Consider the following 27,761-nt stretch of genomic DNA (forward strand, 5'->3'; position numbering starts at 1 on the left):
AATATTTTAAAAGAACATCGCAGCAGCGCTGCATCTAGTGACTTCAACTAGGTAGGCTAACAAAAAAATATATAATGCAATGACACTTACATTGTCATCGCATCTCGTGCGCCACTGATATATATGGAGGTAGATCAGTAGCTAAACTCGAGAGGTTGAAAATCTGAATGTGAGAACTTGTCATATTAACATTCGTATTTGTAAGTTGAAATTTACACTCACAGCTCTGATGTGAAAAGCTGAATCTTTCAATTTGCACACACAGATAAATGATCAAAACACCCGTGTTTTGAATTGGAAGTTGTAGATTAACAGTCACAAATGTGTAAAATGACGTTCACACAAAGAAAACGACATACACAAATGTTTACGACATATTTACTTTTGCACTTTACTTCAGTTTCGCTGCACAGCATCAAGTCGGCACTTACAACCTCTCAGATCTCGCAGTACAAGTTCAAATCCTAGTGCTCTGACTTTTGCTACCATTTTTGCAGTATTCCTGTTGCAAAACTCACTTGTGCACTTGTATACGCAGATGTGAGAGAGCAGAGCAGAGGGGCTTTGGTGCGAATGAAGACATTTTATTGGTCGATGCCTGACCAATGAACAACGCCAGCCATCGCGACTTGCCAAGAAAGAAATGTGTGTTTTATGCATGTGTATCAGTTATTTGTAAAACACTGCAAACTATTTTCACTGAATATCCTTCTACATTTTACTGCTTTTACAGGATTTTAAGACACTAGATTCATCTTGTCATTCAGGTATTATCTGGTAGACAAATAATGCAACATCTTTCATATCCCACTGCATATTGCAGAGTAAACTCGCTGTACCAGAGCCGCTGAGAAACAGTTGTGACATGCTTTGATCTCGCTGCCACGCGGTCACGTGGTTCATGGAGCTATCAATAGTACTAAACATCTCGCGCTGTCAATATGTTTGAATGGGATTAATCGGGACAGAGAGCAGTTTCACTATATTTGCAGCGATTTCTAGGAATTATTAACACATAATGTGCATTGATTGTGCATGGATAACTACGCTGACTATGCTTTACAATAGCATTTTATTCTGGGGAATGAAACAGCATTATATCTCATACTCCTTGGCAGTCAAATGTGATCAAACACCTTAAGAGTAACTTTTAACCAATAAAATAACTGTACTACATTTTAGCTCAGTTATGTTTAGTTAATTTGAAGAGATTATGGTACTGTTGCGCAATAATTATGATCCATGAATGACCATTTAAAATATAACATTTTCTAATATGCTTATTATTTAAATTACAATAAGTGTAGTATTTAGGGTTAAAATAGAGAAAATGTTTTTAAATTCCAGTGCAAAGAGGCAAATTAGAGGCATTTGGTGTCCAGAAAGATAATATTCATATGCAATGCCATTGTTTAACCACTAGATGGCATTATTGATGTTTAATAAATACATGTATTTAGCTCTACTCTAGTTGCTCAAAACAGTATTGCTGGTCATAACTGCTTATTTTTTAGGTTTTGCTTTGTGATGTACATTTAGACATTATCAAACACTCGATTTTTATAAGCTTTTTTTATGTTGCATTTAAAAAGGTTAATTACTGACAAGCAAATTAGGAATTTAACCCAATGAAGAAGTTTAAATTATTTTTACAAAACAAAATAATAATAAAAAAAAACAGAGTTATGTTGCAACTCTGGTACAGCGATATGCAGTGGGATATGAAAGATGTTGCATTATTTGTCTACCAGATAATACCAGAACGACAAGATGAATGCAGTGTCTTAAAATCCTGTAAAAGCTTATTAAAAAATGATATTCAGTGAAAATAGTTTGCAGTGTTTTACAAATAACTGATACACATGCATAAAACACACATTTCTTTCTTGGCAAGTCGCGATGGCTGGCGTTGTTCATTGGTCAGGCATCGACCAATAAAATGTCTTCATTCGCACCAAAGCCCCTCTGCTCTGCTCTCTCACATCTGCGTATACAAGTGCACAAGTGAGTTTTGCAACAGGAATACTGCAAAATGAGTAGCAAAAGTCAGAGCGCTAGGATTTGAACTTGTACTGCCAGATCTGAGAGGTTGTAAGTGCTGACTTGACGTTGTGCAGCGAAACTGAAGTAAAGTGCAAAAGTAAATATGTCGTAAACATTTGTGTATGTCATTTTCTTTGTGTGAATGTCATTTTACACATTTGTGACTATTAATCGATATCCTTCCAATTCAAAACACGGGTGTTTTGATCATTGTCTGTGTGTGCAAATTGAAAGATTCAGCTTTTCACATCAGAGCTGTGAGTGTAAATTTCAACTTACAAATACGAATGTTAATATGACAAGTTCTCACATTCAGATTTTCAACCTCTCGAGTTTAGCTACTGATCTACCTCCATAGTTTCTTTGTTTTCACTCCGTGGTCCGTCTCAACCTCTTTGCTTAGGAGACGCTTTAGTGTTGCGATTAAAGGAATAACGTCCGCTACAGATGCATCAGAGGAGCTCAAAGGGGGCAAGAAGAGAGAGAATGTTCTCTATTAAGACCCACTGGTTAGAAGTGAATGTCGCGGGAGCTCGTGGTCTGCGCTATGCAGGTGCACGTGCAGGTCGTGGTTTCTGCTTTGCGTCATCACAACATTTCTGGCCGTATTTTTCGGTGATAAAAGTCTTTCGGCCGAAAACCGAAAATGCACTTTTGGGCCATTTTCGGCCGAAAATTTTCGGTGGCCGAATATTCGGTGCATCCCTAATTTCCCTCGAGATCCAGTGCGTTTAGACTCCTTGTGGGGAAAAATCAATGGTACGGGATTTGGTTTAAGCTTATACTTATCCATCAGCACCTGTAAGCTCTTTCAGTAGCTGTAGTCATCATATCAGTATTTTATTTTCTTTACTGTTGAAATCACTATTAATAATTGACCATTATTCACAGTCACTCTAGTCCTCTGTATATCACAGTTATTGTTAATGTATTGGTCAAAAAGAGGGTAAATTTATCAATTAACCAGAAGCTTAATAGTTTAGCTACAGCCGGAGCTCTTCCTCTGTGTTCATAACCTCAGCATTTCATGTTTGTTACTGTGGCTTCATTAATTCATTTATTAAACTCCATTATTACAGTGCTGCATCAGTGTTATATGATGAGTCCAGACTGTTTGTTTTTTGCTTGTTTTTCACTTCCTCATTTTAGAAGAGAATGGAGAAAACCATAAGAAGCAGGACACAGATGATCCTGCTAAAGAAGAGACTAAACTAAACGATCCTTGAAACAGAGAACAGCAGTAGTTTATAGTCACTATACAGCAACAATACACACATGAAGAGTGTATGAAGTCAAGCCATTTTTGCTTTTGTAATATAAAAACTAATGAGTAAAGACTTTAGTTTGTTTTGACATAAATAGAGAAAAAATGCTTTGATTTATGATGAAGTTAATGTAACAGTTTGCTGTTTGCGCTGATGCTGATATTGCACTGATTATGATCTTTTGTAATAAGAGCTAATTTGATTGATTAACAGTAATGCAGAATGTTACTCTGTGAGATAGCTTGTTTGTTGTTACACCTGAAATATTTTTCGGAAATAATCTCAAAATGATAAATTTATATAAGTTTTATTTTTTTTAATGCTATTGTGCTCTGACATCACACATATTTGTGCTTTATTAAAATGTTCATGGTTAAATATTTTGTATTTTAAATATAGTACCTATAGACGCAGGCAATGTTTGTTTATAAACCACTGTTATAACAGGAAACACATCACAGTATTTTCAGTTGACAGTGTTAGTATTAAGAAAATAAAATGTTGAGTGTAACTAACTCTGTTGTGTTTAATTCAGTATAAGAGATTTTCACTGATCTATATTTATATATTTGATTATTTCAGTTAATGAAAAGATCACGTCAATTCAAAGGAAAAGTGTTTATATGTACCATGTTTACATGAGATTTAATGAACAAATCAAATATTTTGTTCTGATCAAATTTGGATATAAATATCCAAATATATAAACTTCTGAACAACTGCACCTAGAGGACTGAATGTAAGTGAGTAGCCTATAAAAGATACAATAAAATTGTTTCTTGTTCGTAGGAGACTTTTAATACTGTATGCATGTATTTTCTGTTAGTGACTAAATCACGGGGAAAGCGCTGTTTTAATGCTCATCCTGCAGGTGGCGCTCCAGCAGATTCATCCTCTCTGTTCAAGGCTCTCTTGTTCCTCCTGCTGGGAATATACATTTAATTATTTTCTAACGTGCTAAATGAGAACCAAAAACATAAAAATGATTATAGTACGTTATCTGTTTTATGTAGAAATAACTGCATTGTTACTGTTGTAGTTCGTAGTTTGTCCACAGTGAGGCGCCACTAGCGACAAGATACATGCTTCCCAAAATATAACTAAAATATGTTGCTATTTATGGATGTTCAAGATTAAAAGACCCAGTTATACGATTGGACAAAAATAAATACATAATAAAACAGCCTAGTAAATTATTTATTTTTTTAAATATTTATTTTAATATTATTTACTGTCATTGTACAAAAACCAAAGCAAATGATTAAAATCTTCTATTTGTCATTATATTTATTCCAGTGTGGTTTATTTTTCCAAATAAAATAAAATCTTTTTATAAAGTTGGCAAATGTAATTGCACCCACATGTAGAACTTCCTGCTTATTTTATTTATAACAAGCCTATATTTGAATTTAAATCATTGCATATATTGTCAGATTTACAGATAAAATCTCCAATATGTCACAGTATTTACATCTGATGTGTTTTCTTAACCTCTTGTGGATATGATGATGGCATGAACCAGAACAACCACAGTAGCCACGCCCACCAGAGCAGAGGCGACCAATCAGAGCACAGCTCCAGTATAATCAAAGGACAGACGTGAATTGCTGGAAAAACAGAAACAGAAACCAAAGCTGCAGCACTGCGCGAGAGGGTAATTTAATGTGTTTCACATTTGATTCCGCTAAAGTTTGCTTCGAGGTTTTATTATGATGTAACGCCATTTGATGTTTTATTTGTTTAAAAGTGAATGTTTATGTGTGCAGCTCGCTGCGTGTCGCCATGTTCGCGTGACGTCACAATACACGCGCTCTCTGGGACTCTGAAGTTATTAAACTTCCGCACAGAAGTTTTGTCTTGTTGGACTTTTCTTGGTAAAAGAAAATTATGTAAATTATGAGGAACACAAATAGTAATAATTGCACAGTTATATTCTGCACGTGCTGTTCCTTTACAAATCGATCGGATTTATGCCCTACAGGTGAAAACATCTCACAGACTTTACAGAGAGTTTCGAACCATGTCATAGTTTTGTGATGAGCTCTTTTGAATAATAAACAGCCACCTGACAACCAAAACAACACCCAGCAAATCCCAGAAAAAAACTCAGATCTTCACAGTCCCTCAAGTCTGTGTCCTTGACGTCATCAGGATCCTTCAAGGTGAGATTTTCTTCAAAGTTACTTTGACACACATTCTGGAGGCTGCTATTTTTTCGAGAACTGTTCTGCTTGAAAGATGTTTTTATTTTTGAATTGTTAATTTAATTGCATTTGGAAAATCTTTTAATCGTACAGTTTGTGAATTTTTTTCTAACTTTTGTATCAGAACCAGTTTGTGTTTGTAACGTTTCTTAAGAAATAGCTGACCTCTCCGTTGATAGTGTTGCCTTAGAAATGCATAATTCCCTTTCCATGATGTAAACGGTTCCGAATAGAATATCACATGTTGCTATTTATTTTTATTTGATTTTTTTTTTCTCTGAAATGTTCTTACAATCAGATTTTTTTTTTTTTTTTTTTTTTTTTTTTGCATTCTGATTCCCCATCTTAATAGAAAATCCAATTCTCTCACACTGTCTGAGAAACATTTACTGCTTGTACACTTTGTGTTTGTCAGACAGAATGAGTTCTGCATTGAGTTCTCTGTCAAATTACACTTAACTTCAGTTCAGATATGTATTCTCATCCATGCATTGTTTTTAAATTTCTCTAACATGTCAATAACTTTAAGTAGTCCTCAGGGGCGTCATGCACTTATTATTTTTGAGGGCGCACGAGTGAATTGAATTGGGGTGAGGTATTTACATTATCAAAGAACATTATCATTGACTTCAGTCTAGCCAGAGTTCAAACACTCTCAAAAACTCCCATTATACTCACTGAAACTGTTAACACTGTGAAATGCATATCTTACTTACATCGTAGGCTACACACATCTGCACTTCGTTGTTTCTGATGAGAGAATTGATTCACCAGAGAGCAGAATTCAGTCTGCGATGCGCTGTGAAGAAAAATCCGGTGATGACTCATCTGAACGCATCTGATTGGCCATTGTATTCATAAGCTCAACAGAATCGTGTGTGATTGGTTAATACAAGTAAGACTTTATTAACTACATAAACACTTAAACTAGTCTCACACATATTTAGTTGGCATAGGAAGAGGGATTAAAGCTTAAGCAGTAAAGAGAAGAGAAATAAATAGGTGCAAATGCATTTGATACTTAATGTATCAATTAATAAGACTAAGTCTGATACTTGCACATCTCGCCTGTTTGAACGAGAGTACTGATGCACTTTGGGGCTCCAGTTGGTCTCTGCTGAAGTGAATTGATGAAAAAGAACCAGCTGGAGTCAGAGGATCTTGATGAATGGAAAGACTAGGCTGGAGCTTGGCACAAGCTTAGGGTGGGTTTTTGAAGACTCTTAGCTCAGCATCTTCTCCAGGAATTCCTGAATCTAAAATAACTGCCCTGATCTGGTGATCAGTGATCTATAAAGGGTGACGATGTCACACCCTCAGGATTTGAGTGAGACAATACAGATGTTGCTGTTTTACTGTCAAATGTCTTTTTATTGTTGTTAGCATAACTGTTGCAAATAAACACACATTTTATATTTTAAAAAGTTTTTAAAATATTCTTTATAATATATAAAAACTAATCTATATAAAACTTTTTAAAATATAAAATGTATATTTTTTTATGCCGGTGTCCATCAGTGAATCTGCTGACAGACACTGCTGCGTTGTCACAGGAACATCCCAGCTGAAGATAATGAGAAAATTACATCGCTCCCTTTGCCAAGTGCATTCCTAACGACTACATAATGGCACCCATGTGCTCTGCTCACTCCAAAGTCCCCACTGCAAGGGGATAGGGATGATCACTTCCATTTGGAATTTGCCCCATGAACCTTTCGGTACCAATACTCATAACTGCACACCCCTAACCCACTGTTATTTGAAATAACAGACGTTTTACAGACGGAATGAAGAACGTCTTATTAATCTTAACAACAATAATCATCCCTTCATCACAGAAAACAACCATTTTTGATCTGAATATTTTACTTAAAGTATTTAAAGTATCTGTGATTAATCAGCTTTTTATTCATTTTTGCTCAAGTAAAAAAAAAGCATTGCTGCTGTACGGAGAGATGTAATGTGTAATGTTAAATGTAGTGCTGTTATTGTCACAGTGTCTGGGTGGTGTTCCCTGGGTAACCACTAGATGTCCTCCTTCCCCACGGTGTCAGTCACCTCCTGAACTACACTCCCCATGATCCCTGTCTCCTCATTGCACTCAGCTGTCACTGGTTAGTAATCATTGCACGCAGTCAATTCCCCCATTAGCGTTTGTCATGTCCCTGTGTATTTATACCGGTCTGTCTTAGTATGTGTCATGGAGTCCTTGTTTATTCTGCGTCCGTCTCTTGTCGCGGTTTCTAGCCTTGTGTCCTTGTTTGTTTTATGTTGGATATGTTTGGTATTGACCCTGCCTGGACTGTTTATTCTTTTGATTGCCCTTAATAAAAGACGACTCGCATTTGGATCTCTCACCGTATCTCCTTGTATCCCGGTCGTGGACTAGAAGGACTCGGTCACTCTGGAGATCCAGCGGTATGTCTCTCACGCTTCCTCCCCAGCCACAGAGCCGGAGAGGAGCAGTTTTGAGGAACTTCGCCTGGTGGTCTTCTCCGGGGAACCAGGGGAGGTCGCCCAGTAGGAGTGGTCGAGAGGAGGTTCAACATCGCCTCAACCATGGCCCCCCTTCTTGATCCGGGGCTCGTGTGGGATCCGGATCAGAGCCACTGTCTCACCATGGCGGACGGAGAGGGGAGAAGAAGCGCATGTCCGGGCCATGGTGGCGCCACTGCCCATGATGGCCGCAGGCCAGCGCCACGCAGGCAAGATGGATCGCCCAGCCCAGCCGCCACAGCACAAGGTGGTCGCCAGCCCCACGCCCCACGAGGCCAGATCGGCCGCCAGCCCAGCGCCACTGCCCAAGATGGCCGCTTGAGACATTTTTGGATTACTTCTCCATGTTGAACAAGATCCTAGAGATTCCCAGGAGTGTTCACGTCACGGCTGCTGAGCCAGCGCCACAGTCCAAGATGGCCGCCAACCCAGCGTCACAGCACAAGATGGCCGCCAGCTCAGCGTGCCCAGCACCACAGCACAAGATGGCCGCTAACCCAGCGCCAATGCACAAGGTGGCCGCCATCTCAAAGCCACAGCACAAGGTGGCCGCCAGCCCAGCGCCACAGCACAAGATGGCCGCCAGCCCAGCGCCACAGCACAAGATGGCCGCCAGCCCAGCGCCACAGCACAAGATGGCCGCCAGCCCAGCGCATCAGTATCAAGATGGTCGCCAGCCCAGCTACTGCACAAGATGGTCACAGCCCAGCCGCCACTGCACAAGATGGTCAGCCAGCCCAGCCGCCACTGCACAAGATGGCCGCCAGCCCAGCCACTGCACAAGATGCACGCCAACCCAGCCACAGCACAAGATGGCCGCCAGCTCACGCGCTCCAGCACCACAGCACAAGATGGTCAGCTTAACCCAGCCAATGCACAAGGTGGCCGCCATCCTAGCGCCACAGCACAAGGTGGCCGTCAGCCCAGCCGCCACTGCACAAGCTGGCCGCCAGCCCAGCACCACAGCACAAGATGGCCAGCCAGCCCAGCCGCCACAGCACAAGATGGTCAGCCAGCCCCACATTAGCACAAGATGGCCGCCAGCCCAGCCACAGCACAAGATGGCCGCCAGCCCAGCCACTTCTTCACTGCACAAGATGGCCAAATCTACTGCGTCACCAGACAAGATGGCCGACTCACCGCCTGAGCCCGACAGGTACCACTGACTCGGGCCATAGAGGGCGGAGGAGGAGACAGACACCGACCATTCCTCAAAGCCCGGAGGCCGCTCCCGAAAGCAGGCCGCTGCCATCCAGGAGGACGTTCTCGAGCAGGCCGCCACACGCCCCGGAGGCGGTGACACGTCGTAGGCGGCGTCTGATGACTGTTCCGAGGCCGAGGTGGTGCCCGATGCCGAGGCGCCCGGCCGTGTCCGAGGCCGAGTTGACCTCGGCCGTCCGAGGCCGAGGCGGTGGCCCGGCGTCGGTCCGGAGGCAGAGGCGGTTCGCGGCGCGGTGCCCGAGGTCCGTAGGCGGTGCCCGAGGCAGAGGCAGTTCCCGATGCAATGCCCGAGGCCGCTCGGTGCCAGGCGGTGCCAGAGGCGCACCCCGATGCACGCCTGATGCGGGTGCCTGAGGCCGCAGGCTGGTGCCCGGAGGCGTGCCCGAGGGCTGGTGGGCGTGCCCGAGGTGGCGGCCGAGGCGGTTCCCCGCCGCAATGCCCGAGGCCGGGCTGTGCCCCATGCAATGCCCGAGGTCAAGGTGCCCGGCGCAATGCCCGAGTATCGGGCGGAAGTTCTATGCATCGCCCGGAGGCGGTGCCCGGCGCGAGGCTATTCCCGCGCGGTGCCCGAGGCGGTGTCCCATGTACCCGATGGTTCCCGAGGCCGCAGGCCATTCCTGAGGCGCCTAAGGCCGAGGTGGTGGTGACCTGCAGGTCCTGCGGCCATTCCCCGAGCGCGGTGCCCCGAGATGGTTCCCGGGCCGGTGTACTTCATGTTCCCCAGGCCGCCTACAGAGCACCTTTCTTCACGCCTCCACAGGCCGCCCAGAGCACCTTTCACGCCTCCGGCAGGGGCCCCGGAATGGCAGGTTCCGGCCCTGGCCGCCAAATGGCGGATTCGCCCCTGGCCGCCTGGGCGCAACCGAACGACTGATTCTCCGCGGCCACCTGAACTGCCTGGTCCCTCGTGGGGTCCCCTGGAACTTTTGGGGCCACCCCGGCCCCTGGACCGATTCTGATGCACCTTTGCTGCCGGGGTGGAGCCATCGCTGCCTGTCCCTGTTCCCCCTCATTATGGGCCTGTCCCTCCATCCCTCCCCCTGTTCTACCTCCACTAGTCCACCTCCCTCCTGGTCTCCTTGTTGTTGTTGTTGTTGTTGTTGTTGTTGTTGTTGTTGTTTTTTTTTTTGTTTTTTTTTCTCCTTCCTGTCCTCGACGCCTTGGAGGTTCCGTAGCCGCCTCCAGAGAGGGGGGAGCAGGCCACAGTGGCTCCTCGGGCAGTGGTCCTGGGTAATCATTTTCAGATGTCCTCCTTCCCCACGGGGTTGGGCCACCTCCGGAATCCATAATCCCTATGATCCCTGTCTCCTCAGTTGCACCTAGCTGTCACTGGTTAGTAATCATTGCAATTTTAGTCAATTCCCATTAGCGCGGTTGTCAAACTTTCTCGCGTATTTATACCGTCTGTCTTTAGTATGTGTCACGGAGTCCTTGTTTATTCTCGCCCCGCCTCTTGTCGCGGCTTTCGCCTTGTGTCCTTGCTTTATGTTGGATATGTTTGCATTGACCCCCTGCCTGACTGCTTATTCTTTGGATTGCCTCCCACAAAAGACGCACCAGATTTGATCTCTCTCAACAGGTTCCTTGTATCCCGGTCGTGACAGATATGGCAGAGGTGATTTCTTGTTATGATGTTTTATTAACAAGGTAGCGGGGGAGCTGGCCAGATACTTAGCCTCAATTACACAATCGGAGCGACTCAAGTTAATCAACACCATGGTATAAATACAGCTGCCTACTCTCTCTGTCCATATTGATGGTTTATTGTTATTTTGTTTGCACCTTCAGCATTATATGGCAGACTCAGCTTCTCTCATTTAGACGACGAGGTCTATACTGGGGATTTTTTGGTTCTTTGGCCAATCTGCCGGCCCCAGGATTGCTCCTTCTCCGACAGACACCGCCGCCGAAGCCCATTTCATCGCGGGTTTCGTTTCGCTCCCACCAGCCACACGCCTTCCTCCACGACCTAATTTGCGGCTTAACTGCATCTACCGGGCGCCACTTCCACGCCCCGCATTCACTTATCTTCGGCCAGCCTGCCAATTCCTCCAATTGGAAAGTTGGATCAGATTTAAGCCTGAGGCAAACGCTGATTAATTCATGGAGGTAAACAAAAGCTGATCTGTATGATCTGCTATTCATCTCCCAGCAATCAGCCAAACCTCACCCTAAATCCACTCCAGCAGGATCTGACAATATTTTCGAGCAAAGCTCGCGAAGGCCCCGAACCGCCTCACTGACACCACTCCTCGCCTCGCGGGCGACAAGACCTGGCTCCTTGCTGCCGTCGATAAGTGGCAGGCTTCCACCAAGCCTGGGCCAGCACCCCTGATGTCACCGCGAGCAAAGCCTCACTCGCCCCCGCCTCGACTTAACCTTTATCATGCTCTTACGCCAGTTGCAGCGTCAGATGCAGCCGGCCTCAAGCTTCCTTGGTACGCTTAGATGCATTGTACCGTATGTAAAATGAATTTTTAGGTAAAGTCGCTAAAAGGCAGGTTGTTTGTTGGTGAAAGTTTTGTTAAACGGCGTTGTGACACAAAAGGATGTTGATGTCTTTTTTTATTTTTATTTTTTAGCCACTTCGCAAACGGAGTAGAATACAAAGAAATTACTCAGATTTTCTGAATTTTCACTAGCATTTTTTTTTTTCAAATTACACTTCACTCAGATAAACGGTTGAAAGACTGATTTGCGAGAAAATGATTTCAACTATGTACCTAAATGATTAACGATTATAGGCACAAACTAACAACTAACGTTTATCATAAAGGAAACAATTATTGATCAAGTGCAACTAGCAACCTAATTTACATGTAACATGAGTGTTACTAGGCACCTCTCTCCAAGTCTCTAGCTGACGTGCCGCTTGGCTAGCTTTTCAATATTTTCTTTGTGTGGTTAAGAGGAAAATGTAGGTCTTTTTAACATCTAATAACTTTTAAAATTTGCCAAATATAATACAAAAAAAAAAAAAAAGTATATTTGGTGCTATGTGGTTTGGGAAACCAAGTTGCTAGGGTAGTCTAAGAAATTGAAGTAACTCCAAACAAACAAATGGCTAGAGTAGCAACACTGCAGGCTACTCTGGCATTTCAGCATTTCCTGTCAAAATGTCACAAACCACCCTTTCCTGTGGCCAACAGCTAAAGCAGCTGAAGAAAGAGTGAGGCTGCCTCCGTTTGTAGCTCATGCCCACACATCTGTCTTTTTCCTCCATTTTTCTTATGCTTCTCTCAGTTTCCCACCTCAAACCCCAGAGTTCGATGGCCAGCATGGGGAAGCTTTCCCCCTGACAATGCAGCCCTGCTCCTCTCCCCCTCACAGCTCTCTACTTCATTTTAAAATCACAATATTCTCTTTTTTTTAACATCACTGCGGTTCCGCAAATGCTGTTGCCTGAACCACCTCAATGGTTCACAACATCCGGGCACAAATCACAGCAAGTGAACCTCTGTGCCAACTGCCAACCACAAAAATACTTTTCGGCATGATGTGCCATTTTTTATTTTTCTGGTTAACCTCTGTGCCAACTGCCAAGCCCCAAAATTGCTTTCTCTGCTGTGGAGTCAAGACATTTGCAAATATGATTAAAAGATGAATATGCGACAAAACTACAGAATGTCACATTTTATTGTTGGTCTTTTCGACACATAAGTGTTTACCAAATCAAAGGACAGCACTTTTAGAGTTCATCCCACTATTTGATGTGAGCATAAGTATTGGAACAGTTGAATTTAAAGCAGATGTAAAAGATTAAAAGCTAATATTTAGTTGCAGATCCCTTGCATGCAATCAGAGCAGTGAGTCTGTGACCCATAGACATCACCAGACTCTTGGTCTTATGCTTTGAAATTAGGGCTGTGCGATTAACCGAAATCGTCATAAAATTGCGATTTGGGCGTGCACGATTTCTAAATCGTTTCATAGCACGATTTTCCGTGGCTCCGACCTCCCGCAGTATGCTATCCGAACCAATCAGAATGCAGCGCGCCTAAATGGAGCGCAGAACAGAACAGACCTGGCACTCCGTCTGTGAGGCCCCGCCCATGTTAACGGATCAGAGCGTTCACACTGCACGCGGTAAAAGATGTGAAAGATGTGAACAGAAAAGGTTAGAAATAGAAAGGTGCGAAAATAATTAACACATATTGAATGAAAAGAAATACACGTTTTGAGTGCGCGCAGTCTCTCCGGGCGAGAGCAACTTGAGTCGCCAGTCTCTCCCGGTGAGAACAGCTTGTATGTGTGTGGCGCCTATGGTTGGTGTGAGAGCAAAGGGAAATCAGCGTCGCGGCGGAGATTGGCGCTTCGCATTATAAAAAGCATTTTCAGAAACAACGTTTGGATTCTCGACATTGTCATTAAAATAACGCCATAGTCCAGGACTGTATTAATTGTATTAATGTACTGTGATAAAATAAAAGCACAATGCTGAAAAAGCATTTTCAGAAACAACGTTTGGATTTGAAATCAAAATAATGGATAAATGTACTGTATAAGCAGTGCAGACGGAGTACGTGTGAACCTGGCACAACAAATCTATTAGCAAAATGAGTCCATGCTGTTTCTGCACCGCATACACATACTGTATAAGCAGTGCAGACGGAGTACGTGTGAACCTGGCACAACAAATCTATTTCAACACCTGAGGCACAGCTACAATGAGCTTTATGACCAATGCATAGGAAAAAAAAAAAACAAAAAAAAAACAAAACACAAAACTCCCCAGGATTACCATTTTTTTTTTTTTTTTTTTTGGCCATATGTCCAGACATTTTGTCACACCTTTACTTATTAGTGATTATTTTGACTTATGTCTGTTCTAGAGACATGTCACAATCCTTGATAAAGCCTCACTGGTGTTTCTTTTGGAAATATGTTTCAAATTCACACTGAATGAATTTATGACTGTAAAGCATGTCTGTGTGTGTCAAAATCGTGATTAAAATCGAAATCGCAAAATTGATCAAAGAAATCGTGATAGTTTTTTTTTTTTTGTCCATATCGCACAGCCCTATTTGAAATGCTTTCCCCAGCCTTTAATGCAGCCAAATCCAGCTGTTGCTTGTTTTGGGGAGTTTCTGTCTTTAGTCTCCTCTTCAGCTGGTGAAATTAATGTTCAGTCGGATTTAAAATCTGGAGATTGATTTAGCGCAATCTAAGACTTTGCCATTTCTTTGCCCTGAAGTAAAGCTTCCCTTGGACTGAAACTGGCAGGGTGTTTTGGGTCGTGTCTGATCAATATGAAGTGCTTTCTAATGAGTTTGGTTGCATTTTCTTAATGTTGGTAGCCAAGATGATTTTGTACCCTTCCAAATTCATTCTGCTACTGCTATCATACATTAAGTCATCATTAAATTGAAGAGGTCCCGTTCTAGAGACAGCCATGCATGCCCATGCCAAACCACCTCCACCAAGCTTTACAGATGAGGTTGTATATAGCTGCTTGGATCGGTTCTTTGCTGATCAGATAAAGTTGTCTTTGTCACATGGGATCCATCAACTCCGTCCCAGCGCTGTGAGCTCCGTTGAGCATCAGCTCGAGCCCGCCCCAACGGTAGCCCCAAACCACGTAGTCAATACCAGCGGCGGTGGGGCCACCCTTCAACTTATACAACCCCCGCCAGTACTCAGTGATGTAGGCTCTTCCGGTTGCCAATCAGGCGACTTCTCAAAACATCAACCCCCGCCAGTACTCAGTGCTTATTTTTGGGGGTGTTCTTAGTCTGGCGGCTGTCCTTTTCTCAATTGCTTTTGGGGGTTACTCTAGGTTCGGGTCATTCCCGGCTTCGAACCTTCCCAGAAAGCACATAAATATCACATAACCATACTTCAGCTAATTATATGTAAGTGTGAACTTGTGAAATGATGTTTTATTTACAAGGTTGGAGGGCGTCAGAACATGTTTTTTTGAAAGAAGTTTTATCATCGAGTGATCAGTCACATGAGATTGAAAGAAGTTTTATCATCGAGTGATCAGTCACATGAGATTATGACTGGTTGGTGTTTGTCAACTGAAAATTAACAGTTAAAAATAAAAAGTTAATATAAAAACAAAAACATCAAAATAAAAATGAAAACTACAAACGACAAACGCTATTACAAACTACAAAAAACACAAAAAAAAAATAAAAAATAAATTATATGTAACACTGATACACATAATTTACAATAAATGAATACTTCGTAAATATTACAACCTGCCGTAAATCATGCACTGAATTAATTTTTAACATCTATATTCCAAAAACTTTTTTTTTGACATTGACAAACCAACATGACATCTTCTCAAAACACATTTGCAGAGCTAAGTGTGATATCAAGAATAGTAGAAACTTCTTAGAAACATCTTCTACGTGTTGCTAGAGCTGCGAATAACTTCTGCTGAAACTAACACTTCTAATCTGCAGAATCACTGTATGTAAGGTCATAGATATATAGACAGATGCATATGCCATTGAATATCAATCTTATATTTCAAATAAACGTAGTATATTGTATATTTTAACATTTCACAGTTATCTTTTTTTTTTTTTTTTTTATGTAGGCTACTTTATTTCGCAATAAAACAGTTTCACATAAAGAGAAATGCAAGTTGTGGACATCCTTTTACATGCTATTCACCGAAACACACTCACACTAGTCACACCAAGACATGCACACAGATGCACATTAACCACAAACGTCCAGCATTAACCACATTCTCATGCACAAACTGTCTACTCAACAGATGAAACCACATTTCTTTCCAGATCTAAAAATGAGGCCTTGTGTTTTGAGTACATGCAGTACTGTAAAAAAGTACATAATAAGTATCACAAAATTAAAGGTCAACTGTCATTCTTCACATTACTAAGGTTTTAATTTGAGTTTAACACCATCAGGATAATAACTATCATCTTTTTAAATAATGACATTTAACATATAACATGGTTAAGTCTGCTCCTGCTAAAAATAAATACTCGGGAAAACAAATATCTGAGCCGTTCCCATGTGAGCTCTTACATCAGACACAGCAGGGGTGTTGTGAATTTTTTTAATATATAATTTCATTTATGTAACTTTGTGCTCTTTGCCAGAACTTGTGCTAAGTTCATGTATGATAAATGTCTGTTACTTGTGGATGAGTTTTAGGATTGTTGAGAATGGGATTTGGAATTGTTTCCAAGAGCTTCAAACTTAAACTAAATGTGTAGAATCTGAATACAAAACACTTATCTGTTTTTGATTGTTTTAACCTTTTGACCTTTAATATAACTGATACACACATCATCTTGCAGGATAACAATAAAAGAAAAAAATATCAACACAACACATAAAAACATTTTGAATAAAATATAATATTGCTTTTCAGAGTTTACATGCACAATAGTCAACAAATAATTGTATTGCTCTTACAGAAAGCTTTGTTCTGAAATTTGCTAGATGCTCTTAACCTTAGGCTCTATAACCTGTTACTTTAGCTATTTTTTTAAACACGGCACTCTTCAAAAAACTAGTAAGGAGCTTCTTCCACGCTTGCATGAACATTACTGAAGGCTGCTGCCAGCACGGTGCATGTGTAGCATGAACACCATTCTCCAACTTAAAACAGCATTGTTGCAGTAGTCCTCTAGTGCGCTTGAAAACCTTCTTGATCAGTGCATCAGAACATCAATAACTAGGAAACATTCTATTCATGAGGACTGAATTAACGCCTTGTGAATCCATACCCAGCATACACACCAGCCATCATCTTCCCCTGTTTAGCACTCTGGAAAGAAAACAAAGAGATACAAAGAGCAGTAAGCTGTCATAGAGCCAACAGCATTCATAGTAAGCACAGTGGTGTTGGTAAAAACAATAGGATTAACAATGTAAATGCTGTAATGAAATTTCTATAGAAAGATTTTTAATATTAATTGTCATTGTATCAGTTCACAGATTAGTTGTCAGGTTTAGACATGGGTGGCACTGTAATTCAGAACAGTAATTTGTGTAATCAGTTTTCTATATCGCCATTTGTAATATACCAGTAATATCATGTCACCATGTGGGTCAGTTGACTTTGCTGGAGGTTGACGGGCTACTAGAAGGTGGACGTTGAATGATGTACACACGCCTGGGTTTTGAATCACGTTTACTGAGGAACTTTATAGTTATCACATGTGATTGTTGATGGCTTACTTCCATACACATCCGGGACTTATACTGACATCCTGACTACAGATACATGTCAAGTACAAATGTGATTAACATATAACTTAAGAACATTTAATCAATGTCTTCTACTGTGAAGATGCTGCATCATCCACGCAATAGGACCAGTGATACTGAGTATGGCAGTACAATTTTAAAATCAGTCAAACTCTACAAAATACTGTGCAGTACATTGATGAATATATACTTTAACATGTTTTTTTTTTTTTTTTTTTCTGGTTGGTACAAAATAATTTAAAACTATGCTCAAATAGCATTACAAAAGATTATTTTTTTAGGCTTGACCAACTGATGTACATTCTCAAATACTTAATGCACGTCTCAGAATGCTGTTTTTATATTAATTGGAGTCATTAACGGCAGTGATGTGATGACTTTTCCAATTGGCCATTGGCTGTTTTATTTAGAAGTCAGGAACATATTTTGCATTGCACTTTCTCACATTCATAGGCCCTGTCCCAAATGGCTCCCTAAACCCTGGCAGTCGAGTCCACACTTTCATGACATAATGCCGTTTTGACTGTCGAGTAGAAATCTGCTTCATAGCCCAAAACAACATCGACGGCGCAAAAAAGAACACAAAAGGTGCAATCAGAAGCAAAAATTCTCAAAGAAAATGTACCAAAATAAAATCACATTAAAGAAAAAGAAATTGACAAATTAAGAAAAAAAAAAACTTTGCGGTGGCATTGTGCTACATTTATGTCAGGATGGCGATTTGGATTTGGACAAATTTCATGGTAATACTTTAAGTATGGTCATGGATTATACAGAAGAAGAAACGCAGTCCCTTTTAGGTAAATTACTTCCATATATTTGTCATTTATTATTATTTTGCTCTACTACTTACAGTGCTAGATATAAATTACAAAAAATTATCTAGGTGTTCCCAGGGTACGGTCGTAGTTTGGCAAGTCAGTCTTTTCCTATTTTTTGCGCTTCTACTCTTAACTCAGAATCCCTTTAAAAAAAAAAAAAAAAAGCACAAAGTAAGGCGCCATTGGCCCCTTTAAAAAAAAAAAAAAAAAGTAATAAAGTAAGGCGTTTCATTTATTCCCTTTGAAAAAAAAAAACGTGAAATGCCAAATAATTTATTTAGGTGCCACAGAATAAACGTGTTTTATTTATTTTACTATTATTATTTATTTATTTACATTTTAACATTTCAAATTACTGTCATGTGCTTTCTTATGGGTTAACCATCTTTCTTTTGACTTCTTTATTTCCCCTAGCATTTTAATCCATCTTGTAGATGACCTGGGAACTAAGGTTCACTTAAAGTGGAACTAAATGTCTTTTTCCAACTTGAAATATACAGTCAAATTCAAGATATTTATTATTAAAAATAATCTATAACAATAATAAACTGTACAAAAACACATACACCACAACTGAATTACTAGACCACTCACCTCATCATTGGCATCCTGGAAATGTTGAATCCCGCAAATGCTGTCATAACAAAATCAGCGGTAGCTTCACTTATTATAGAACAAATTTTTTGTCTAAATGGTAATTTCATAAAGAACTCAACATCGAAGAACCTCTTTACATTTACTAAAGGTTCTTTTTGTGGCTTAAATAGGGCTCAGACGGCAAAAAGTTGAGAAAGAGATGGTTCTTTTAAAGAACTTTAATGAACGGTTCTTTTGTGGAACTAAAAAATGGTTCTGTGAAGAACCTTTTAAGCTACTTTATATTTTTAAGAGTGGTTATCTTCTTCAGTCTTTCACTGTTTTGAACAGTACTAGCAAAACTTAAATTTTAGTAGGAGGAGTTGAATCATGTAGACAACAGGTTAAATAAAAATATTAAAATGCATTAGTGCACAATATATAAAAATGCCTTTATGCAGTTATTTTTTCTAGCTGATCATGAGCTACATCACCAATGGCTACCTGAGGTAAAACGCATATTGTTTATATTTATGCTTAATGCTTTTCTGCATTTTGAAACAATGGAATGAGCTTTATATTTTATAAGTTAATCCCAGAAGCTTCCTGGCTAAAGAGTCATCTTTTGACGTAAAATTCATAATTGCGTACATACGCTAAAGCAACTGCGCCTGCTGCATTAAAGCAACTGCGCCTGCTGCATTATAGCTAACCGCGCTCTGCTGCATTAAAGAGCCAAAACGTACGGTTTTAATTTCAAGTATAATTTTGAGTAATTTGAATGGTATTTTGTTTATTAAAAAAGTGACAAAGCACAAAGCTTTTAAGCGATTACTGGATGGCCAGTAGCTTCAAACAATGAAGTTCAATATAAACAGAATTAACAGTGGTAATCACTTTAATAGCCACATAAAATGATTATAAACGATAAACCGTTAACGAGTTATTGCCAACATTCCACAGACATGAATAAACTGTTGTAGCTTGTCCAGTTGCACACAAAATGAAGCGCTGGTTTTTCTTAAGCCACGTCTCCGTCATTTTCACCTCATCTCTCTGGCCGCAAAACAGGAGCTTTCATTTATTTAAAGCAAAGCAGCAGAGATGACAGACTATTTCTGAACTCTTTTTCCACTAAAACTTCGATCGCTGATCACCGTGCCGAAGAAGCGGCTTTAAACTTTAACAAAAGATGTGATAGCAAAGACAACTATGAGAAAAAAGCATTACATACGAATTTTTTGCTGAGCAATAACATGTAAATTATTAAGTGAAAACTACTCCCGCTCTCTCTCTCCTTGAAGCCCATACGTAAAGTGACTCAAACCTTGCACTGGCCAACTGGCCGCTAGAGGCTGGCTGCAAAAGGGAAAAAATCCCATAGACTCCCCATGTTAAAATGCCCAACTTGGCAGCAATATGCATTTTACAGCCTGGTTCAAAAATGATTTTGGTCTATATAGCTAATTTTGCCCTATATGACAGCCGTGAGGGGGGTGAATTTTTTTATAACTCATCCGTTTAAATTATATTAAGCCTTAAAGTTCGGCATAATTAAAGCGCGCCACTTGAGTGACAGGTGGATTGCGCTGCTGTCACTGCTGTCGAGCTTTAGGTGAAGCGTGGTTTCAGCAACCAGTTCCCGCCTTTTTGCCCATTTCGATTATCCGGGGTGGCTGGCGCTGTTAAGATGGCGACGGCCGCCTCCGCCCACTTTTGGCTTCAAAAACGCTCTTTGGAAACCTATGGGTGACGTCACGGACACTACGTCCATGTTTATATACAGTCTATGGTAAATATATATCCAGATAGCAAGCACACTCGGGCTGATTCCGGCTGAAATGCGGCACTGTTGGCTCAGTCTCTGCATCGGTGAGAAGATAATGGGCCAGAGCCGCGCCGATAGATTGCCGCTGGCGCTGATACAGGATGGCTGCCTCCGTGACGTGCTCTGCAGTTGTTTTTGTGTTTTTGTTAGTTTGTCCTGTCTTTAGTTATATTCCTGCAATCAGTTTTCACCAGGGCCGAATTGCTGGACATTCTGCACCACACAACTCCCGATATATTACGGTTTTTGACTATTCTGATGTTTTGCTGGACATTTTTTGGGGAATTGGAGCAGCTGCGCGCGCTGATCCACCGCGCTTCAAAGGAGCGAGCGAGAGCGGGGAAAAAAAGAGCTGGCGGCGGCGCTCGTGAGACTCAGAGAAAGCGCTGGATTTGAACGCCGTTGCCTAGCATACATCTGGCAAATCTCCGCCTTCTCTACCCAACAAAAGCGGGCAAGAAACTCCTTCACACTCTCTCGGACAAATAAGGATTTCTCTACACTCTGCTGCTCCTGTATTTCTCTGCAGAAACTTGGCTGAATGACGCCATACCCGGACAAGCGCGCTACCATCCGCCGGAAGCTTTCCAGCTGTTCAGAAGCGGACTCAAGTACACAAGAATCAGCACGGGAAATCGTATAAGGCGAAAGCGGGACGTCGCTTACATCAATGAACGGTGGTGTACAGATGTAACTGTAAGTTAAAAAAAGATGTGCTGCTCAGATCTCGAAACACTCTTCATTAACTGCAAGCCGTTCTATTAAGCGGGGGAGTTTCACTCTGTTCATTCTGGTGAGTGTTTACATCCCTCCATCAAGTACGCCACGTGAAGCCTGGCTTTACTGAGAAACTTCTAAACTAATCAGATCTACAGAGACAGAGCAAGCAACACCCGGACTCCATTTTTAATCATTCTTGGGGGACTCTTTAATAAAGCCAATCTCTCTCCCAGCGGAACTGCTACAAGCCAAAAATACAGACAGCATATTTGCATAGTTCCACAAGAGACAGTAATATATTGGATCACTGTTACACCCCAATAAAGGATGCATGTTCTGATCACTGTCTGGTTCATCTTATACCGACCTACAGGCAGAAACTAAAATCAGCTAAACCTGTAGTAAGGACTGTAAAAAGATGGACAAATGAAGCAGAGCAGGATTTACAATCTTGTTTTGACCTCACTGATTGGAGTGTCTTAGAAGCTGCTGCCACCGATCTGGACAAACTCACAGAGACTGTAACATCTTATATCAGTTTCTGTGAGGATATGTGTATTCCTACCAGGACTCAACTAATTTACAACAATGACATAAAGCCGTGGTTCACTGCAAAACTCAGACAGCTCCGTCCACTAGAAAAGGAGATCAGAGTGACAAAGAGACAATGTCTTGTATAAACAGGCTAAATACACACTGGAAAAGGAGATCAAAGTGGCAAAGAGGAATTATTCTGAAAAATAAGGACTCAGTTCACTTCCAACGACTCCCAGCATCAGTGTGGGAAAAAAGTCTGGAAGGAGATAACCAATTACAAGACACCACCCCCAAGCACTGTGGAGAATCAACAACTGGCAGACGATCTGAACGGAAGTTTTTACTGCAGGCTTTCCAAAGAACACCCATCACCTGCCCCTGAACGCCCTCTCCACAAACCGTTCACACCATACACCAGTCACAACTCTTGCAACCCGTCCTGAACACCTCTCCAAACAACCTTCACACCATTCACAACTCTTGCAACCCGTCCTGAACACCTCTCCAAACAACCGCCCTCACCATTCACACCTCCTCTCCCCCACTCTCCCCACACCTGCAATACAGATAAGCTGAGGATCACGGTTGCGCCAGGTCTTCCGGAAGCAGAAAAGTAAAAAAGCACCAGGCCCAGACTGTGTTACACCAGCTTGTCTGTTCAAATCCTGTGCTGACCAGCTGGCCCCATCTTCACACAGATCTTCAACAGATCACTGAGCTGTTGTGAAGTCCCTTCCATGCTTCAAACACTCCACCATCATCCCCATCCCAAAAGAAATCCAAAATTACAGGACTAAATGGCTATAGGCCTGTGGCTTTCACGTCTGTGGTCATGAAGTTCATTTTGAAAAACTGGTGCTGGCCCACCTGGGGAAGGACATCACTGGACTCTTGCTGGATCCTCTTTCAGTTTGCCTACAAAGCAAACAGGTCTGTGAACTGATGCAGTAAACATTGGACTGCATTATGTTCTGCAACATCTAGACAGACCAGGGACTGCTTGAGGATCCTGTTTGTGGACTTCAGCTCGGCCTTTAACCACGATCATCCCAGGCCTCCTCCTGCACAAACTAACTCAGCTCTCCCGTGCCCACCTCCGTCTGTCAGTGGATCAACAGCTTCCTGACAGACAGGCAGCGCCCAACTAGTGAGGCTGGGAAAATACACATCCAGCACCTGTACAATCAGCACCGGAGCTCCCAGGGGGCTGCGTTCTCTCCCCAATGCTCTTCTCCTGTACACTAATGCATTGCATCTAAAGGACCCCTCTGTCAAGCTCCTGGGAGTTTGCAGATGACACCACACCTCATCGGTCTAATTCAGGACGGTGGCGAGTCTGCTTACAGACAGGAGGGTAAAGAGCTGGCTGTCTGGTGTACTCTCAACAACCTGGAGCTGAACACGGTCAAAACAGTGGGAGATGATTGTGGACTTCCAGGAGAGAACCCCCTGCTCTCCCCCCCCCACTAACCATCATGAACAGCACTGTGACTGCAGTGGAGTCATTCCAGGTTCCTGGGCACCACCATCTCTCAGGACCTGAAGTGGGACATTCACATTGACTCCATTGTGAAAAAGGCCCAGCAGAGGTTGTACTTCCTTCCGCCAGCTGAGGAAGTTTTAACCTGCCACAGGAGCTGCTGAAACAGTTCTACTCCATGCCATCATTGAATCCAGTCCTCTGCACTTCAGTAACTGTCACTGGTTCAGCTCAGCTTCTAAATCTGACCTCCCTCAGAGAGATTACAGAGGGGTAGTCGGACTGCTGAGAGAGATCATCAGGTACAACCCTCCTTCTATTCAAGAACTATTATTATCCAGAGTGAGCTAAAGGGCTGGCAAAATCACTCTTGGGACCCCTCACATCCAGCACACTCCCTCTTTGAACTGTTGCCATCTGGTCGACTTCCACCAGAGCACTGAGCACCAGAACGACCAGATTACCAGGAACAGTTTCTCCCCCAGGCAATCCATCTAATGAACCCTTGATAATAACTGTGGAAACACATTACACTATGTTTATATTTACAGACACATACACTTATTTATCTAACACACATACTTCCTTAGTGTACACTAAAATTTTTTTGCATAATATACCTGTACATACATAACTGCTCATTGTAATAATATATCAATTGTCAATACAATTGTCATCCTTGTACAAACCCGATTCCAAAAGTTTGGGACACTGTACAAATTGTGAGTAAAAGAGAGGAATGGGAATAATTTACAACTCTCATAAACTTATATTTTATTCACAATAGAATATATAGAAAACATATTAAATGTTGAAAGTGAGACATTTTGAAATGCCATGCCAAATATTGAGCTCATTTTGGATTTCATGAGAGCTACACATACCAAAAAGTTGGGACAGGTAGCAATAAGAGGCCGAAAAGTTAAATGTACATATAAGAAACAGCTGGAGGACCAATCTGCAACTTATTAGGTCAATTGGCAGCATGATTGGGTATAAAAAGAGCCTCTCAGAGTGGCAGTGTCTCTCAGAAGTCAAGATGGGCAGAGGATCCAGTAATTCCCCCCAATGCTGCTTGGCGAAAAATGAGTGGAGCAATATCAGAAAGGAGTTTCTCAGAGAAAAATTGCAAAGAGTTTAGAAGTTATCATCATCTACAGTGCATAATATCATCCAAAGATTCAGAGAATCTGGAACAATCTCTGTGCGTAAGGTCAAGGCCGGAAAACCATACTGGATGCCCGTGATCTTGGGGCCTTAGGCGGCACTGCATCACATACAGGAATGCTACTGTAATGGAAATCACAACATGGGCTCAGGAATACTTCCAGAAAACATTGTCGGTGAACACAATCCACCGTGCCATGCGCCCGTTGCTGGCTAAAACTCTATAGGTCAAAAAAGAAGCCATATCTAAACATGATCCAGAAGCGCAGGCGTTTCTCTGGGCCAAGGCTCATTTAAAATGGACTGTGGCAAAGTGGAAAACTGTCCTGTGGTCAGGCGAATCAAAATTTGAAGTTCTTTTTTTGGAAAACTGGGGCGCCATGTCATCGGACTAAAGAGGACAAGGACAACCCAAGTTGTTATCAGTCAGCTCAGTTCAGAAGCCTGCATCTCTGATGGTATGGGGTTGCATGAGTGCGTGTGGCATGGGCAGCTTACACATCTGGAAAGGCACCATCAATGCTGAAAGGTAAATCAAGTTCTAGAACAACATATGCTCCCATCCAGGCGTGTCTCTCTTTCAGGGAAGACCTTGCATTTTCCAACATGACAATGCCAGACCACATACTGCATCAATTACAACATCATGGCTGCGTAGAAGAAGGATCCGGGTACTGAAATGGCCAGCCTGCAGTCAGATCTTTCACCCATAGAAAACATTTGGAAGCATCATAAAGAGGAAGATCGACAAAGAAGACCTAAGACAGTTGAGCAACTAGAAGCCTGTATTAGACAAGAATGGGACAACATTCTATTCCTAAACTTGAGCAACTTGTCTCCTCAGTCCCCCAGGCGTTTGCAGACTGTTATAAAAAGAAGAGGGATGCCACACAGTGGTAAACATGGCCTTGTCCCAACCTTTTTGAGATGTGTTGATGCCATGAAATTTAAAATCAACTTATTTTTTCCCTTAAAATGATACATTTTCTCAGTTTAAACATTTGATATATCATCTATGTTGTATTCTGAATAAAATATTGAAATTTGAAACATACACACAATCGCCTGATTTTTATACATGGCAATAAAGCTCATTCTGATTCTGATTCTGACTCTACAAAACACTTCTGGCTGACACGGCTTTTTCTCTATTTTCTCTATGATCTCTGCTGAAACCTGTCATACATGTGGCAGATCCACACTCGGTGTAATTGTGTGTATTAACCTTTGGCCCGAGCTTGTTTTATCACAGACGGGCCGCTGCTAGAATGAACCAAATCAGCCACCTGAGAAATTTTTTGCCATTTAAATCCTGAGAAGCTTTCGGTGGGTAGTCACCAGTAGCGACCTAAGCAAAAACTTCACTTGCAAATTAATATTTTTGGTCGCAAATGTGACCGTTTTATTTGCAGTTTGGAGCCCTGCAGATATAGTTTTAAAGCAGTGTTTGATTAACACACTTGTTTAATAAAAGCCTACTTTGAAATCGTATTGTCAAACATACTAAAATGTTCCGGACTTGGAGCGACTGCTCAGTTTGGCCCTCCAAGCTCAAATGTCAAGCTATGCTTATGAATAAAACCCATTATAACTAGTGATTCTGTCTACACTAGGGCTGTAGTACTCGAGTCCGGACTTGGACTCGAGTCCGGACTCAAGCTTGTCACGTCTCGGACTTGTCTCGGACTCGTTCGTTGGTGTTTGCACTCGGACTTGTCACGCCTCGGACTTGGCCATTGGACTAAATGAAATGGTCTCGTTGGTCTCGACCGAGTCCAGCAAAAAAAAAATTTAAAAAAAATTCTCCTTCAAAACAAAACCACATTTGCATGTCGCGACTGAAAACGCATGGAAACCGCTAGGCGGCCGCTTTCTCCTTTTTTTCCAAAGCACTCTGTAGCCTGCGCTCTATGCTTGCGCTCCAGTGGCGTCTGCCATTGCTAAGCAACCATGACCTGCTCTCCATGAAGACACAGAAGTTTCAGCAAAGAATAAATGGATTTCAGCACTAAAAATCCCTTGCAGTAGCTCTGCTAATAAATTCACATCAAAAATCATATCCTTCTACATCTAAGATCAACTATTTCCACAACCAAGCCTAACTATCTGCATTACCAAAGGCGCACTTGCTGCGTTCTGAAAAGTTTAGATGTTTCTAATTTAATGTTCTACCTTAGATTGTGTTTTATTTACGTCTACACCTAGGTAGCCTTAAACTTACCCTTTACAATTATGAAATACTAATTAATGTTGCAAGACTACTGATTTCTACTAGTCGATTTTTTATTTAAAAAATACTTGAGTTACTCGACTACTCGTGGTTCATTCTATTGTAAATGAAAACACATTAAATAGTTTTTTTTTTTTCAATAAACGCTTATTAATTTATAGCCTTATGCAACAATTACATATGTAAATTTGCAAAACTTTATAATTATGACATTACATATATAAATTTTCATGTAACACCCAGTATTTGTATCTACAACAACAACAACATTCTTATCTACATTCATACACAAACCACGTACACATACACTTTTTATATTTGTCAGCGCGCTGTGCTTATTCCATTCATTCGTATCATATCGTAGCCTAAGGTTTAAATCATTGCCTTTTAAATATATACAAATAATATAACGTGTATTATTATAGGTGACATTACTCTTGCAAAGCTTTGATTTCTGAGAGATGCACGGAGAGACAACAGCAATGCGGTGTTTGATTTGCGCTGTTTTCATTCATAAAGTTTACATTCATTCACTTCACACTCGTGACTTTAGAGGTCTGTGTATACTATTGCGCTGATCCCCTGGCTCAACTGTTATCTAGCAAACACCAGACTGTGCCAGCCGAGTTACGAGATATTCAGGCAAAATTATTCCTTGTCCGTTATTCGTTTTTGAAGCCATTATCCGTGCTATTCCGTATAAGGTATTCGGCTTCAGGCACACCCCTAATTATTACATTACATATTTTATTTTTACATGCAACATAGATAAGGTCATAGAAAGTAACAGCTCCAAAATAAAATTCACGTACTTGCAAACTCTTTGTATGCATTATGGTTAATACATGCTCGGAGTAGTCGATTGTTTTCCGACGAAGCTTCGACTAGTCTATGCAAGCCCTAGTACAGTATGACAAAAATTAAAAAAAAAAAAAATTCTGTATTTATGTGCGCATGCCCAGTAGAGCCAA

The 27,761-nt window shown here is 41.5% G+C and overlaps 1 long non-coding RNA gene across 1 annotated transcript in view; it reads right to left on the reverse strand.

The window, feature by feature from the left end:
• Window positions 1–27,761, reverse strand: part of LOC122141371 — a 41,802-nt gene that overhangs the window by 13,076 nt on the left and 965 nt on the right. The window lies entirely within an intron of this gene.

This window comes from Cyprinus carpio, chromosome B22, assembly GCF_018340385.1.
Source record: "Cyprinus carpio isolate SPL01 chromosome B22, ASM1834038v1, whole genome shotgun sequence".
Classification (NCBI taxonomy): Eukaryota; Metazoa; Chordata; class Actinopteri; order Cypriniformes; family Cyprinidae; genus Cyprinus; species Cyprinus carpio.